The following is a 14,803-nucleotide window of genomic DNA, read 5'->3' as shown; positions in this document are numbered from 1 at the left end:
TTAAACAAGACTAGAATTACAACTACATAAATGGATTCTAAATTGGACTAATATTTTACCCAACTAAAGGGCATGAGCAGTGGTGGACATTTTGTGGTTCCACAGATAGAATTTTTTAGGTTGTGCATAGAAATAAGAAATGTAGTTGTGTACACCAACAGACTTTTGCCTTCATTCGCTGCCACCTAACTTTGTGTAAACATTTTCACAGTATATTTTATACACAGGCGCGCGCTCGCGCGCACCCCTCCCCCCACACACACACAAACACACACACACATTGTAAACAGAGTTCTCCACGCTATTTCTAATTATTACTGGCTTAAAACCGAATTCACATAAACATACAGACATCTAACAACTGAAACTCACCTCGATCTTGGCTTGGAAAAACAACTTGTTTGAAGCAAACTTTATTTACATACATCGCTAAACAGGTCTTCTCTCCCGTGGCTGCTGCTCGATCAGCGATGATTTCCGCGTTACTTTCTTCCACTTCCGTTGTGCCTGAGTTGACTTTTGCCTTAGTATGTTTCCGTTGGAGAACTTTTCTTTCTTTACAATATATTACTATTTAAGTCCATGATTATATTGTATGACCAGAGCCAATGGAGTTTCAACCATGTACTGTTATAAAGAACAGTTCATCTCAAAGTCAAAGTAAGATAACAATGTATTGCCATTTTACAGTGGCATACAACATAAGGTACTCTTTTCCCATGAATATAATAAAAGTGAGGATTATTACTGTTTGTATTTTATTTCATAGCGATAACGTCCCATATAAGACCAAAGTTCAGTCAACATGACAAAAGTCAACACAATGAATTAAAGCAATTTTTGAAAACTCATTAATGTAAGTTAAAATTCCTAACTTTAATATCAAAGGTCATTAAGTTAATGAGAAGTGAATTGAAACCTTTTGAGACTGTGAATTCATTAATGTAAGTTAAATTCCTAAACTTATCAGATCTCATTGAGTTAAAGAGAAGTGAATTGTATTTGTTTTACAAAGTATCTTTACTTACTGTAGTGGAGTGAAAGTACAATGTTTGCCCCTGAGATTTAAAGGAGTAGAATTGAATCTTTTTAAAACAGTAAAATATCCAGTAAAGTAAACATTACCTAAACATTTTATTTAAGTACAGTAATTATGTTCATGTACTTAGTTACTTTGTAATCTATAGTGCTGTTCAATAGCTGTATTGTCCCATGTGTGTGTCTGTTGATAATGAGAAGCCATTAATATTTCAACAACTTTTATTAACGATTGAAAAGTTGACACTTTCAAAAAACAAATGAGTGTTAAACACTAAAACAAATTATAAGAAAAAATAAATGTTGGCCAAGTGGCCTGGCCCAGCTTCTTCAGCTTCTGAAAGACAATGAAACATAAACATTGTTAGGTGTATTCATTGTATAGTGAAATCACATGTTCTTTCATTTATAGTTTTATTTTCATTCTATTGCAGGGGTCTTAAACGTTTTCAAGTCAAGGACCCCCTAGCTGAGAGGGAGATGAAGCATGGACCCTCGTCTATATTGTATAAAACTGTGTTCAGATAAATATTTTCTGCTCCTTTTCCCTCTACAGCAATAACACTTTGTCAAAAATAGCTATTTTACCAGTTCATGCTATTTTTGCTCCAAATCCTCCTCAGAAAAGGAACGTTAGGATTCAAGTGGTTAAAAAATATATGCGGACCCCCTGTAGTAACTCTGAGGACCGTCTAGAGGTCCTGGATCCTCTGTAACGTAACGTAATATTTGGAGTGGGCCTAGTATTAGTGTTAGCATGTAATTGGATATTTGTCGAATGTGTTTGACATGATTACAATTATTAAAATGTTGATTTGAGCTTTGTCTCACCGGTCTAGTCGTTCTGCAGACGCAGACGCAAAATCTGATTCTGCAGTTCCAAGATTTGGAAGTCTCTTTCCAGACGCCTCCTCTCACTCTCACGGTGCCAATCCTGCAGGTTGAGCTGGGTCAAGAGTAGACTTTGGCCGTGGAACTCGTTCTCAAGTGCGTCCACTTCGGCCTCTGTCGCCCTCTGGGCCTCGGTGACAGCTTTTGTCATGTCTGTGATGCTGCTCTCCGGGTCTCGGATGACACGCTGAAAACAGTAAAAGTGGAAGAAAATAAATTACACATAATGTTCATATACATTTAATTATATAATCATACATTGGTGGTATGTGGTGATTACTCTAATTAGGCTTTGGCATGAAATAATTATGTCTTTTGCTAGGCATTTAGAATGAACATAAAGTTGGAGCTGAATTAGCTTTTTAACCATGCTTCGTCGCCATGCGGTTAATTAAGATCTGTTAGAGATATTTGTTGAACACACACATTGGTAGGGTTTAAGTCTAGACTGTTATCGAATCTTTCAGGCTTTTTCACGAAAATGCATGTTGTTACATAGATTGTATCGGCTATAATGTGATACATATATAACTGTAGGCCTATATGTTGTTTTAGAGCTGGAGGGAATACAATTAATGCTAATTTTAGAAGAGGGTTTTATGTAAGGTTAGACTTATTTAATTGTCCCAAACATATAGGGCTGTATCTGGCAACATATAACTTCAATGTTTAACTTACGATTATTTCTTGAAATTGTCCCTTAATTCGGGAGAATCGGACTCCAGGTTGCACGTTGTTGTTCACGTTGTTCGCCATATTTTCTTTCTTTCTTTCTTTCTCTGTATGTTGGGGTGTATGTGGGGTGTAGCTACTGAACTGGCCTTATATGCAGGTCGATTTGACCTCAAACGGGTGGCGCCAGTTTTTTTCTAATGAGGAGAGCGCTTGTTCTTTGAAGTTACAATGAGTTACACAATGTGGTGGTTGAAGTTGATTGGGATCCGGAGAAAGATCACTTGTTGTGAGACTATGTTTATGTAAATTGTACATCTCTCTGAGGTGTTTCATTATTTGTCCCTTTCGTGAAGTTGTTTTGAAATCAAATGCTTTTAATGCATTACGTGGGTTAATTTGATTGGCTTAATAAGTTCGTTTGACCACAAGTGTCAATTAAATGTTAAATAAGAAACAGTAGTGTTAGGATTCCAATTGGTGTTGGATTCAGCTTGCTCTTTGTTCATGTGATTATTAAGAAATTCTACCCATATAAGTAGGCTAAGATTTTAAAACTGATTTGTTTATATCTTCAGTACCAACTTTTGTTTCCCTGTAGTGTATTACAAATCATATATTATATTTATTTTTAATTTTTGCATTTTTGTTCTTGAAATAGTTAAATTCATCATAGCAATGTTTTAAAATTTGTATTGATACGATAACAATGCTTCCACCCTAATGCTACATAACCTTTACCAGCTGGTAATCATACTATAAACGTAGTTTACATGAACATATCTCTTCATAAATACATTTGGGTTGAAAATATGGGTGTGTAATAAATACATACAGACATAACGTATTTTCATTTAGATTTTTTATTTATTTTCCTTGTTCATTTATTCCATCCATGCTGGCTGCTTTTGGTTCTGTTGGTAGAACGAGTATATAGGAGTAAGGTTGATTATTTATTACAAAGTTTTTGTTTGCACAGTCATGACATTTAATCAAAGAACATTAAACATGTTGAGAATAATATTTCCTCACCATTTGTGAACATTATTGCACAGGTTGGACATGCGCTGTTTGGTTCTGCTTGTTCAAGGTCTTTTTTGTTGACGAGCAGTTCTCCGTTTTTGATGCACAGTTGGGATAGCTCTCTTTTGAGTCCATCTCTGTCTTGCTCAAGGAGCTCCAGGTTCATCATCACCTGCGTGCCCAAAGCCTCAATGTGTGGTGCCATCTTTTCTTTTGGAACATTCTTGTCCCCACATCGGTACTTGCAATAAAAGCAAAAGAATAATAAAATTAACTCGACATTTCAGTAGAATGAAGTCTTAGGAGTAACATTCTTCTTTGTCCAGGTCCTGAATCTTACGTTGAAATGTGTATTACCACATGCATACATTGAACATAGTACTTATAGTTTTTACAGAATCTGCTTATGTGCAATTAATATATATTGTCAAATGATAGATCTTACATTCAACAATTGCAGTTTCTCTCGAATCATTCTTCCTTCAGCTGTGAGTCCTTCGGGAATTTTTGATGGGGAGTTCATCGTTATTCTTTTTTTGGATATGCTGTGTATTGTGTGTGTGGATCTGCTGGTGTGTTGGTCTTGGCGAAATAATGAGGGATGAGGCGTTTTTTCTTATAAAGATGCTCATGGGCGTGTCAATGATTTTAGGTACAAGTTCAGTCTTGCACTGTCAAGTGGTTGATTGTTAATTGTACACAAAAACCAGAGTATTTGATGACAGGAATGTCGCCATGGTTACGGGTGTGAACTATGGTACCACCTGTCTCTCAGGTTGCCAGATCATGTGCGCATATCCCCCCATGGGTATGGACTAGTACAGGTGTCTTCTTTATTTCACAAGGTTTTCTTTTATTTTGCGTTGTTGTCTATGGGTAAAATAAATGGGTAATGTGAACAGGCAGCTGTGCATACTTTATGCATCAAATAATGTATTTGTGCATAACTATTAAATGTTCTGTATTCAAATGTATTAGCGTTTACAGTATGCCTTGTTCACAGATTTGAAAGAGAAGCACTGTTTCTGAAGCTTTTGTTCCAAAAATGATGAATAAATGTGTGTGCCAATTCATCATATACACTTTGACATCAAAGTGGCATGTTGTAGCAACTTTCTGTGCGTCCGAACGATTGTGACAAGAGGGGCCATTAAGTGGAGTGGTCCGATATTTAACAAGTGGTTTGTTCCAACGACACTTACCTATGGGAATCAAGAATGGAATGAGGAAATGCTCTGTGAAACTCAATGAGGAAGTTCCAATGTTTGGAACTACAGCCCATCTGCACTGCGGCGAGTGAAAACGGAACGTAACTCTCTCTTATACGGCTCTGGTCTGATCCAGGCATGTGACACTACAACCAATGACATTCAAACGGAACATCCAATGACCACCAGGTAGTTTTCATTGGCACACCCACAAGCACTTGTCTTTAAACCCGGAGCTATATTATTGTCTCGTTCATTCATTCCAACGACTGCAGCATTAGGCCTACTCACAATATAAGACTCAGCGACACAATGGCCTCTCCCACCAAGATTCCCTCTGGAAAATCAACGGAATCAGCAAACATTAGCGAGAAATTTCATCTTTTAACCGTAAGTTTAAACATTTAACCGTAAACGGTTATTCAAGATGTTTTTTATGTAAGACAAGACGATGCTAAGTTAACGGTTTAAAGTTTGTCTACACTGTGTGATTCGATTTTTTTATTTGTTTCTTTACAGTACGCTTGTGAGGATGAGGGAGTGACAAAAGAGCAAATGAAGGCGGATTTGCACAACTTAAGTGTCAAGACCATGATCTACCTCAACTCACTAAGCCACAACAAAGAAATGCTGGCCCAAAAAATAGCCAGCATGAGACAGAAAAATGCTAACCTGAGCAAGAATATCAGCTATCTGCAAAGGCGCAAACGTCCCCAGCAGAAGAACTGTGCATCCTGTGACGCCTTCTTTAATGAAGGTAAGATATATTTAACATTCATGACATATATCTTAATCGTAATACTGTGCAATAAACATATTAACACAATTAATTTATGTTCTGTAACGCCAACTTTAGCACTTGTGGAGGACATGGACTGTGTTCCTGTAACTCCACCAGCAGAGGATAAACCGGGAGTCCAGACCCTGACAGAGGAGGAACATGGAAAACACGAGGACCAGGAGAAGCCAGAGGAAAAGGAAGAAAAGTTAAAGGAGATTGAGGAACTGGAGTCAGATATTTCTCTGATTCCTGGCCCTCCATCTCCTTCTCCTCCAAAAAAGAAGAAAAATAAGACCACCTGACAGATTTATTTTGAATAAATGTTATTAAAATACAAAGATGGTTGTCCAATTCTTAAAAGCCTAAAATGAGGTAATGTTAAATGTAGCTAAACATATATACAATTGATGCTCTTCATTATCAACACTGTGTAATGTCCTGTAATTTTTTTGGGAATTCGTAGAATGGGTTCATTGTCTGCACAGTAATAACACAAATACAACAGATAGATAATATGTGGGCTGTTTAATTGAATGCAAAGAAACAACGGAATATAGATCAAGAAGATGATACCATTTCCTGATGGAGAAATCTTGGAATTTAGACTCTAGGTAAAAGTATCAATACTGTGATTTAGATGTACTCTGTTACTGTGCAGGAAAAGTCCAGTTCTTAACATGTACATGAAACAAGTATTGCTATCAAATTAACCAGGTAGAAATACTCATGCAGAAGGTCCCTTTTTACAAGTTATCAAATGTCTTGAAAGTACAAAACCAATATGCACCAGATGGGATTTTATAGTTCGCCTAGTTTTAAATGGCCACAATGTCTATAGAGCGTCGCAGTTCCCGCCCACTTCCGGTTTTTTTTGGTGCCGGAAGAAAAAACTCAATGCATTTTTCCATTGACATTTCCAAAAATATTCATATCTATTAATTTAAGCCTCGAATCAAGCCATCATGAGAGGACATGAATCATGACCATAGAACGTTTTTTTCTGTGATTTTTTTTTTTTTTAAACGGCAAAACAAAGGGTATTTATTAAATATAGTATATCATATAATTAAATATAAAATAAAAAAAAATCACAGAAAAAAACGTTCTATGGTCATGATTCATGTCCTCTCATGATGGCTTGATTCGAGGCTTAAATTAATAGATATGAATATTTTTGGAAATGTCAATGGAAAAATGCATTGAGTTTTCTCTTCCGGCACCAAAAAAAACCGGAAGTGGGCGGGAACTGCGACGCTCTATATATGTGTGTTTGACTATTTAAAAAAAAATACTGGGTTTAATCATATTTGAAAAACTATAGGATTCTACATCAACTCAACTACCATACAGAAGTTTTACCTAACAACAGAGTCAAGACTACAAACATATAATAATATAGCCTACCTACAAAGTCAACACTTGTAGTATTTATTTTAATACATGTCTTTTAATACATGTATGGTGTTTCATGTGTTGAGCTTATCTCAAACCTTACCATACAGCAACACTTTTTGAAGCCACTATACCAAGACCGACTGTCCCCATTACAAATACACAACAGCTAACAAAAATATAAACGGCTTTATATATAGGCGACATGTTTCTTAACATGCTGTTTGCTCATACATCTAATGAAACGTTTGATATGACCATTTCCCCTGCTAAACACAGAGTAGTCGTACACCACTTAAACAACCCAGATCGATTTAAATATGAATACACTGTATTGACTAAAACACAATTTCCAGTGACTACAAAGATGTTGCATTGTCATCATGTTAAATAACTACTGATTAGGGAATATATGCCTGAATTAACAGGTAATATACCAACGCCAACAGAGCTGGTACTGTTGTATTTCCATCGGACTATATAATATAATAAACTATGTTAAATTGTAATTCATATGAAAAATAGAATCGTGTTATTATAGCATAGTTTATTTTAACATATAGTCGGAGGGAAATACAGCTGTAGAGCTTCATTACACTGTTCATCCACAAGCTAATATTCGTTTATCTTGCAGACAGTAGGCTACAGTTTGACATGACAATACAACGCGTTTGTAGTCATCATGGGTTTGTTGTTTACGGTGTGTAAAAGAGGTCAGCGTCAGTGTGCATTTTAGCCTATAATAAACACTGAGAACTATGGATCTACCGCATCATATCAATCAACTCCGTTTATCTACATTATCACTGGACATGAGCTTTGTTTACCACAGGGTAATCAGGACTACAAATTCCAGCACGTAATAAATATACCCTCCTCCCCCCTTTAGTTACCATTAGTGGGGTACCTGTCATTTATCAGCTTAACAATGGCGGAGGCCCCTATTTTACACCTGCAAATAAAGAATGTGCCACACGAAATCATGTTTTTTTTGAGGAAGAGCTCCAAAATCTCTTTTAAATCTCGCTAAACAAGGCCTGCAATATGCAGTGGAGGAATATGTACACAATATTCATGTTTCTACCAAGAAAATAGAGGCACAGGTATATCACTCACAAAGAAACAGGAAGAAACCACATCTTATTGTTATCAACTATATTGACAACAGTATCACCAGACAGGAGGTACATGTACTCAAGTACTGTATTTGAGTACATGTACTTTGTTACATTCCACCACTGTTGACGATGTCAAAATCAGTATCACTGCATTAACTTGTCTTGTGATGTTTACCATAGTGTTTCTATTAACATGCAATCTAACAGATTGATTCAGGATGCAAAAAGTAACATTTGTTAGTCTCATGATTTGTAGCTTTACATATGGAATCAAAATATAAACGGGAATTACACGTTCCTCAACATCAATCTAAGGAGTGATTCAGGATTTCAAAGTAACACGGTCAACACATCAGTAGCAATCAATGAGCATTGTAACTTTTCCTCAGACTTGTACTTTTACCTCTATCAAAAATGTTAACATGCAAATGTATGTCATTCAGATTGATTCAGGATGCTAAAGTAACATCAACACAACACTGTAATATTGTATCAGTTGACTTTTCATTTGTACCTTAACAATGTCATAATCAACCTATTATTGTCATTACCTAAGTGAATACTCCCATTGCAGTATACAGTACAGTATATGCCCCTCTAACTTATCACTGTATAGGCCTAGTGAATAAAGATGCAATGTTAAAGTTCAAACCCAGCTTAACACAATCACATGTATATTTAAAATAAGTCTTCACTCACTATAATTATTCAGGGCAGAGGGTTACTGCTCCGACATTTTGGGTTTGTTTCAATACCTGGACCTACAGCGTTCTAAGAATGCAGAGGTAGAGGTTTGTTCCACAGCAGTGGAACAAGCCAAGAGGGAAGAAGTTGGAGGCACAGCCAGTCACTAAGGTTGTGGTGAACTGAAGCACAAAAGGAAGCCTGTATTTTCCTCTTACACATGCAACAGGTAATAAAACACACACACACACACACACACACCAACTATATATGTCCTGGTAATGGTTATGATTTTAGCTTCAATCAGAAAGCAGTACACCTGATTCATCGTTTTTCTTCTTCAAGTAAACTGTCAGGAGTGTCTGAGGAAACCTATGAGGAGATAACGTCGCTGGACACCACACCAGTCAGCTACCTGGTCCAGAAAACTCCTGTATTGTTACCTCTTGGAGAGAAAATGTACCTGGCTGTGGTCTGAGCTACCAGGTAAATGGTTTAAATGCACTTTTGGGATGAGAAGAAAACATCACATATGCAGTTACACACACACAATATAGCATAGTGATTTATTTTACACAATACTTCCAACACAGAAACACATGATCTCAACAGCCCCCACCAAAAAGTATTACTGCTCAACTCTGGTGCTAACCTTTCAGTATCTTTGGTTGAAAGTTGGTGAGCATGTTCACAACATACCAGATTTCATTTATGTTGTGCAAGCGGACGTTGGGGATTCTGCCAGAGACTATTTTAAATGTTTTGATTTTCGAAATAGCCCATTCAACATGTATTCTGTGGTGTGCAATGGTCTTTGTTTTGCTGACATCAAATGCCGGCATCTGGCGGTTAGATCGGACAAAGCTAGGGATGTTTAATTTTAGCCCCAAGTCCTCCACATCTTGCTCTATTAGGAAACCCTTATCTGCCATAAGCCCATCACCCTGCCTAAGGTAGCCTTGCTCTATGAGATTTCTTAGGAGCAGTATGATTCCACACTTCCTGAATATCTCCTTGTCTGATATACAACCTGTAAATAGGGTTGAACAAAACATAATAGAGCCTCTTGGGTCAACAATAATCAATGATTTGAGTGTGTTGGTAGACTTATAATTTGTAAACGTTTCGCTCTGTAGCGCCAACGAGCTTGGTTGCTGAATTTTTTATCTCTGTGCAGTTCAGGATTGCAAATGTGCTAGGGAATTCAGACTGGTATGTTGGTGGCATTTTCTGTGTGATTAATCTCTGTGGGACCACATAGGAAGTCGCCCAAGTGTAGTGAACATAAAATCAATCCAAGAGTTTACCAAAGTGCTTACACTTTGATGACTTATGTTAAACTTGAAAGCGAGCTCCTTATGATCAAAATGTTGATGTAATTTCATCAAAACTAGGAGGAGCTGCTGATGCAAGGGTATGAGAGTCATTTGCTGATCAACTCTTTTGTAAATTAGGGCTGCCATTTGTGGGGGATCTTTTTCACTGTTAGGAACGCTGAATACTGTGCACAGGTTATTAAATTGCTCTTAGGTAAACCCTGTGTTATACTGGAAGAAATTTGGAATGGTACTGTGCTGAATTCTTTCTGGGGTCATTTCAATTTGACTTCTGAGAGTTCGCTCTAAATGATCAATTTGTTTGAGCAGTTCAGCCTTCTCAGTATCCTCTTCCTTGCTGTGGGGTTGGATTTGGACCTGGCTGTTGTAGTCAGCATGGTATGGCTCCAGGGCATTCTCGTCGAGGGATTCTTCATTGGCACAGAATTGATCCTGGGCACAGCAACCTAGAAAAAAAGGAAAACAAAAGTGAAATTTGAATTAAAATGTAAATATTTGAATGCAAAGCCATAGGTTACTTTGAATTCATCATGTTGTGTCGTTGTAATTATATTTTGTATCATTTCCCAGCGATCATTCTTGGAGAAAGCACAGCCACCAGTACCATCTTGCACAAGTGCAACATCACCCTTATGTGGCGAAACCAATCTTCCCCTGTCCATTGCCAGTGATGTCTGCGTGCCAGAGCACAACACCACCAGCTTCAGTTTGGAAGATGCCTGCAAAGTACAGGACACCACAAAAGACCAAGCGTCATGTCCACATTGGCATGAACAGAGAAAGGGTAGAACCACAGCCTCAACATTTGTAATGGTGAACAAACGTAAAAAAAACAGAGGCTTTTGTACATGATATATATTATCCCAAGCCATTCAAATCTAGTGCAACTAGTTATGGATCACAGAACGAGTCTTTGGCCAGGCAGAAGTACAATAAAACAATAAAAAACTTTTACATCGTTAAAGAGGGAGAGACCTTCACCATTTCTAAAACTCACCCGTGCTACTACCAGATTCAAGGTCAGCTGCTACTGAGTGGCCTAGAATTCTGTGACTTTGTGCTTTACACAAGAGGCGATGTGTTTTTCATAGAGTGCACAGACACACAGCATTTATCAATAACAAAAAATTCCATGTTAACCATTTTACTGGCAAGAAATGAGCTGTTAGTACTGTATGTTAGTATACTGTATCTGTTGGGCACTTTAGGCAGTGATGCTTATGTGTGGCAGAAATGTTAAAAAAAAAGAAGCTGTTTTTGCCCATTGTCATGTTAACCCATTAAGAACCGAGGCCGATTCAACAAATTTCCTCTAAATCAGTTGATCTTAACAAATATTGGGCCAAGTACCCCCAAAATGATATGTATTTGGCAGCTACCCCCACCCCCATCTGATATTTTTTTGCCAGAGATCCCCAGAAGAGAAGATCTGTTTTCTTTTCAAATAGTCAACCACAAAAATATTGAAAAATAGCAGATGTACAAGCTCGCAGCACGGCACAAAGTGACTCGCTGTGAGCTTGTAGATCTGTTATTTTTTAGATCACTGTTTTAACTCTTTTATAAATCCTGATTTTTCAGAAAAAAACGTATTGTTGCTATGCTACAGTGTGTATATATATATATATATAATCTAAAATGATACAGATGCTTTCTTGTTTTTAATGGGTTGTTGTAATGGGTTAATTTACAACATTTATGCTGATATATACTGCATTTATGCAGTTTTAATTGCTTTATTAAAAGGTTTACTGACAATATTTTCCCCCAATGTGAGACTTATTTACTTGTATGTAAGTGCCACAACCACTATTACATCGTTAACCAATATGACTTATGCAATCTATTCGGTGACGGGGGGAGGCTGACATACATACATACCCATTTCTGCTGTTTCCTGCTCGGTGTCCTGCTGTCCAGGCTGTGTGTCCTTCTCTGTGGCAGGCTTCCGCTTTGGCAAACATGTCTTGAACCTGGAGAAGAATTTATTAGAAAATAATAGTTAGAGGGTACGCTTAATAAGCTGTTTATTGTCACTGTATGAAACAACAAAATGTTGTTTAGTGCATCCACATAAAACAATCAGCAGCATCAACAAAGAAAGAAATACTGATAGAGCAACATTATGTCATAAACTATTAGTCAGTCATAGTCAAGTCATCATACTGTGTTGTCAAAGAAAACATCCATAACACATACAATATATCTTAAGAAAATTAACATTAAATTAAATTAAATTAAGTGGGGGACCACAAGGAATCATGTAATATTGCACTTGGCATCATAAACAGAGAAAACATAGTTTGTGTTCACCAGCTGGTGCATACCATGTTTCCTTGATTGTGTACAATTTCTGCTACACCCATAATGATTATATTGCTTATATCAGCATCAATGTTATAAGGTTACCTTTTTTTCGGAGATGGTCTGCATGTAAGGTGTGACCCTCCGGTATCAACTGGGTTAGGGTGTAAGGCTGTTGGCTTCACATCAATGAAGTGCTAGAATAACATACACACAGAAAATATATCCCCATTTAACTTTATTTTTTTAATTCAAAACGTGTGTTCCAAACTTTATACATACATGCATGGAGAAGTTAAGTCCTACATCAATTTGACCTACGTGCATGTTATGCTAACATTAGCCACTTAGCTTAGTCTCGTTGTCTCTATTTATCGTACTATAGCCACAGCTCCATGTGGATATTTTATTTGTTATTCATATGGATAATGCGAGGCTAGTGACGTTAACACTGTTCTTCTAATAATACATAATTAACTCTATATATTTGGCTAGCCTTGATACTAGACTGTCCGTGCAAACCAAGCCAGCTTCTATTGTGTTTCAATCGTTCACCCTGCTACTAAAGGATATAGTATTAACGTAATCTTTTACTAAAACATTGTTAATTCAATCGAATAATAAACAAATAACTTACCTCGGAGCAAATATAGGTGAACTTTTCCAGTTTAGGTTTGGGCTTTGGGAAAGGAATAAAAAAATGCTCCCTCCAAACGTTCTGGGTACCTGGGATCACTGTTGCAGGTCCCCAAACAGCAACGTTTCACCATGGCGTTGATATGAATGTTCTTGATAGTATTAATATTGCTAAGTAATAACTTTATTCAATCGCAGCATTCAATGGCACGAGCGGTCGCTAACTTGCTTGTTGTTGTGAGTTTCGCCTCCAGTTACGAATCCTGTTTCCGGATTCTGCCCATCCGGTTTCGCGGTGCCGCTTTGTTTTGGTTCCCCAATCCCTATTTAAATGGAATAGAATTTCCCCGTGGGATAATACAGACGCTAAATAGTCTCCGGATAGTGCACGCACATTTGTATTTATAAACTATGCCGAATCAAGGATTTTATTAGCACGGACCTATTTTGTGGTGAGACGTGTTTCCGGTTCTGCCCATCCGGCCACTTTTCTTTTTTTTTTACTTCCGCTCCCGACCGGATCATATACCCGAAAAGGAATGATGCCCAGGCTGTTACCAGGTTACCATAGTAACAGGTTGTGACGTAGTCACGTTTACGTGAATCAAGGCCGGGAGGAATAGGGGCGTGTCCTCAAGCCCCCAGAACCCAGTGGTTTCATTGAAGCCAAATGGACATGGTGGCCATTCATGGTAGTGCAGGCGCGTGCAGGCCTGGGGTTTCAACACATGAACGAGAAAACGGTTTCGACCAATGGGCTCGACTCACGAGCATGCGCACGAGCTTGCGCACGGGGCTGCGCGCTTCTGGGACGCAAAACGCGTCACTGTGACGCAAAACGCGTGTTCGGAGCCCCAAATAGGTTTCGCCCACCAAATTTCCAACCCGGAAGAAAGGGTGAATTAGGCCCATGCGCTGGGTGAGCAACTCAATGCAAGTGGATGGGAGGAGACTTCTGGTGCCCTCTCTATTATTTTTAACTCTATGCGTGTCCTCCAGTCTTTTGTTATAGAGCTAAAGTTTAGTTGAAAATATCCGAGTATTATCTCAGTCTATTATTGTCTAACTTTCCAGTATAACTTCACAAGCTTCATGACAAATCCATGACAAAAACTAAGTGGTGCTTTGCTAACCATTTCTTTATGACAAGAGGAGTACTGTATCACCGTTTATGATGCCTGTAAGGATTCAAAATTCGTTGAGTTCATTCATTTTTGTATCTTTGGTGAACGTCATTCTCTGCTGTTCCCTTATTCAGCCACTAGGGGTCGTTATATTTCAATTATAACTGGACAGTTCGTTATAACTTGGCAGTTCGAAACACTGCTAATGTCTACAGTGTCCTAATAGTAATATTGAGCCTTTAAGGGTGACTGTTACCATTGCAAAGATGTTTGGATATTCCTTTGTGATTACAGTGGTGTATATATTTGTATTGTTCTGCTAATTGCTTATATATTACAATGCTTAATTATAGATGTATTATATTTGTTATTACAGAACTGCTGTAAATGATACTGTGAAGTACTGGACTAATACAGATACAAACCAAGTCACGTCTCCTCATCAATTCCTTGCATCCTGACCGATGCACCATCTTGATTATTGCATATACCTGAAAGAATTAGCATTCACACTATTCCCTATTTAACAGTATATATTATAAGCATTTACTAAGTATTAATCTTTTGATACTCCTTTCGACCTTTTTTTTTAAGT

The 14,803-nt window shown here is 37.6% G+C and overlaps 1 protein-coding gene and 1 long non-coding RNA gene across 2 annotated transcripts in view; both read right to left on the bottom strand.

The window, feature by feature from the left end:
* Nucleotides 1-14,803, bottom strand: part of LOC308101345 (uncharacterized protein) — a gene marked incomplete at both ends in the record, with an annotated part of 104,168 nt that overhangs the window by 50,191 nt on the left and 39,174 nt on the right. The gene's annotated exons all lie outside the window — the stretch shown is intronic.
* LOC308102082 lies at nt 9,360-13,332 on the bottom strand. Its single transcript, XR_013934617.1, has 4 exons — nt 13,086-13,332; nt 12,554-12,645; nt 12,026-12,117; nt 9,360-10,590 (listed from the first exon to the last, which is right to left on the bottom strand). It is a non-coding gene; the product is annotated as an uncharacterized lncRNA (long non-coding RNA).

This window comes from Gymnoscopelus braueri (assembly GCF_963280865.1).
Source record: "Gymnoscopelus braueri genome assembly, chromosome: 15".
In the NCBI taxonomy this organism is placed as follows: Eukaryota; Metazoa; Chordata; class Actinopteri; order Myctophiformes; family Myctophidae; genus Gymnoscopelus; species Gymnoscopelus braueri.
Note: the sequence above shows the minus strand (reverse complement) of the source record. Positions and strands in the feature narration are given on the sequence as shown.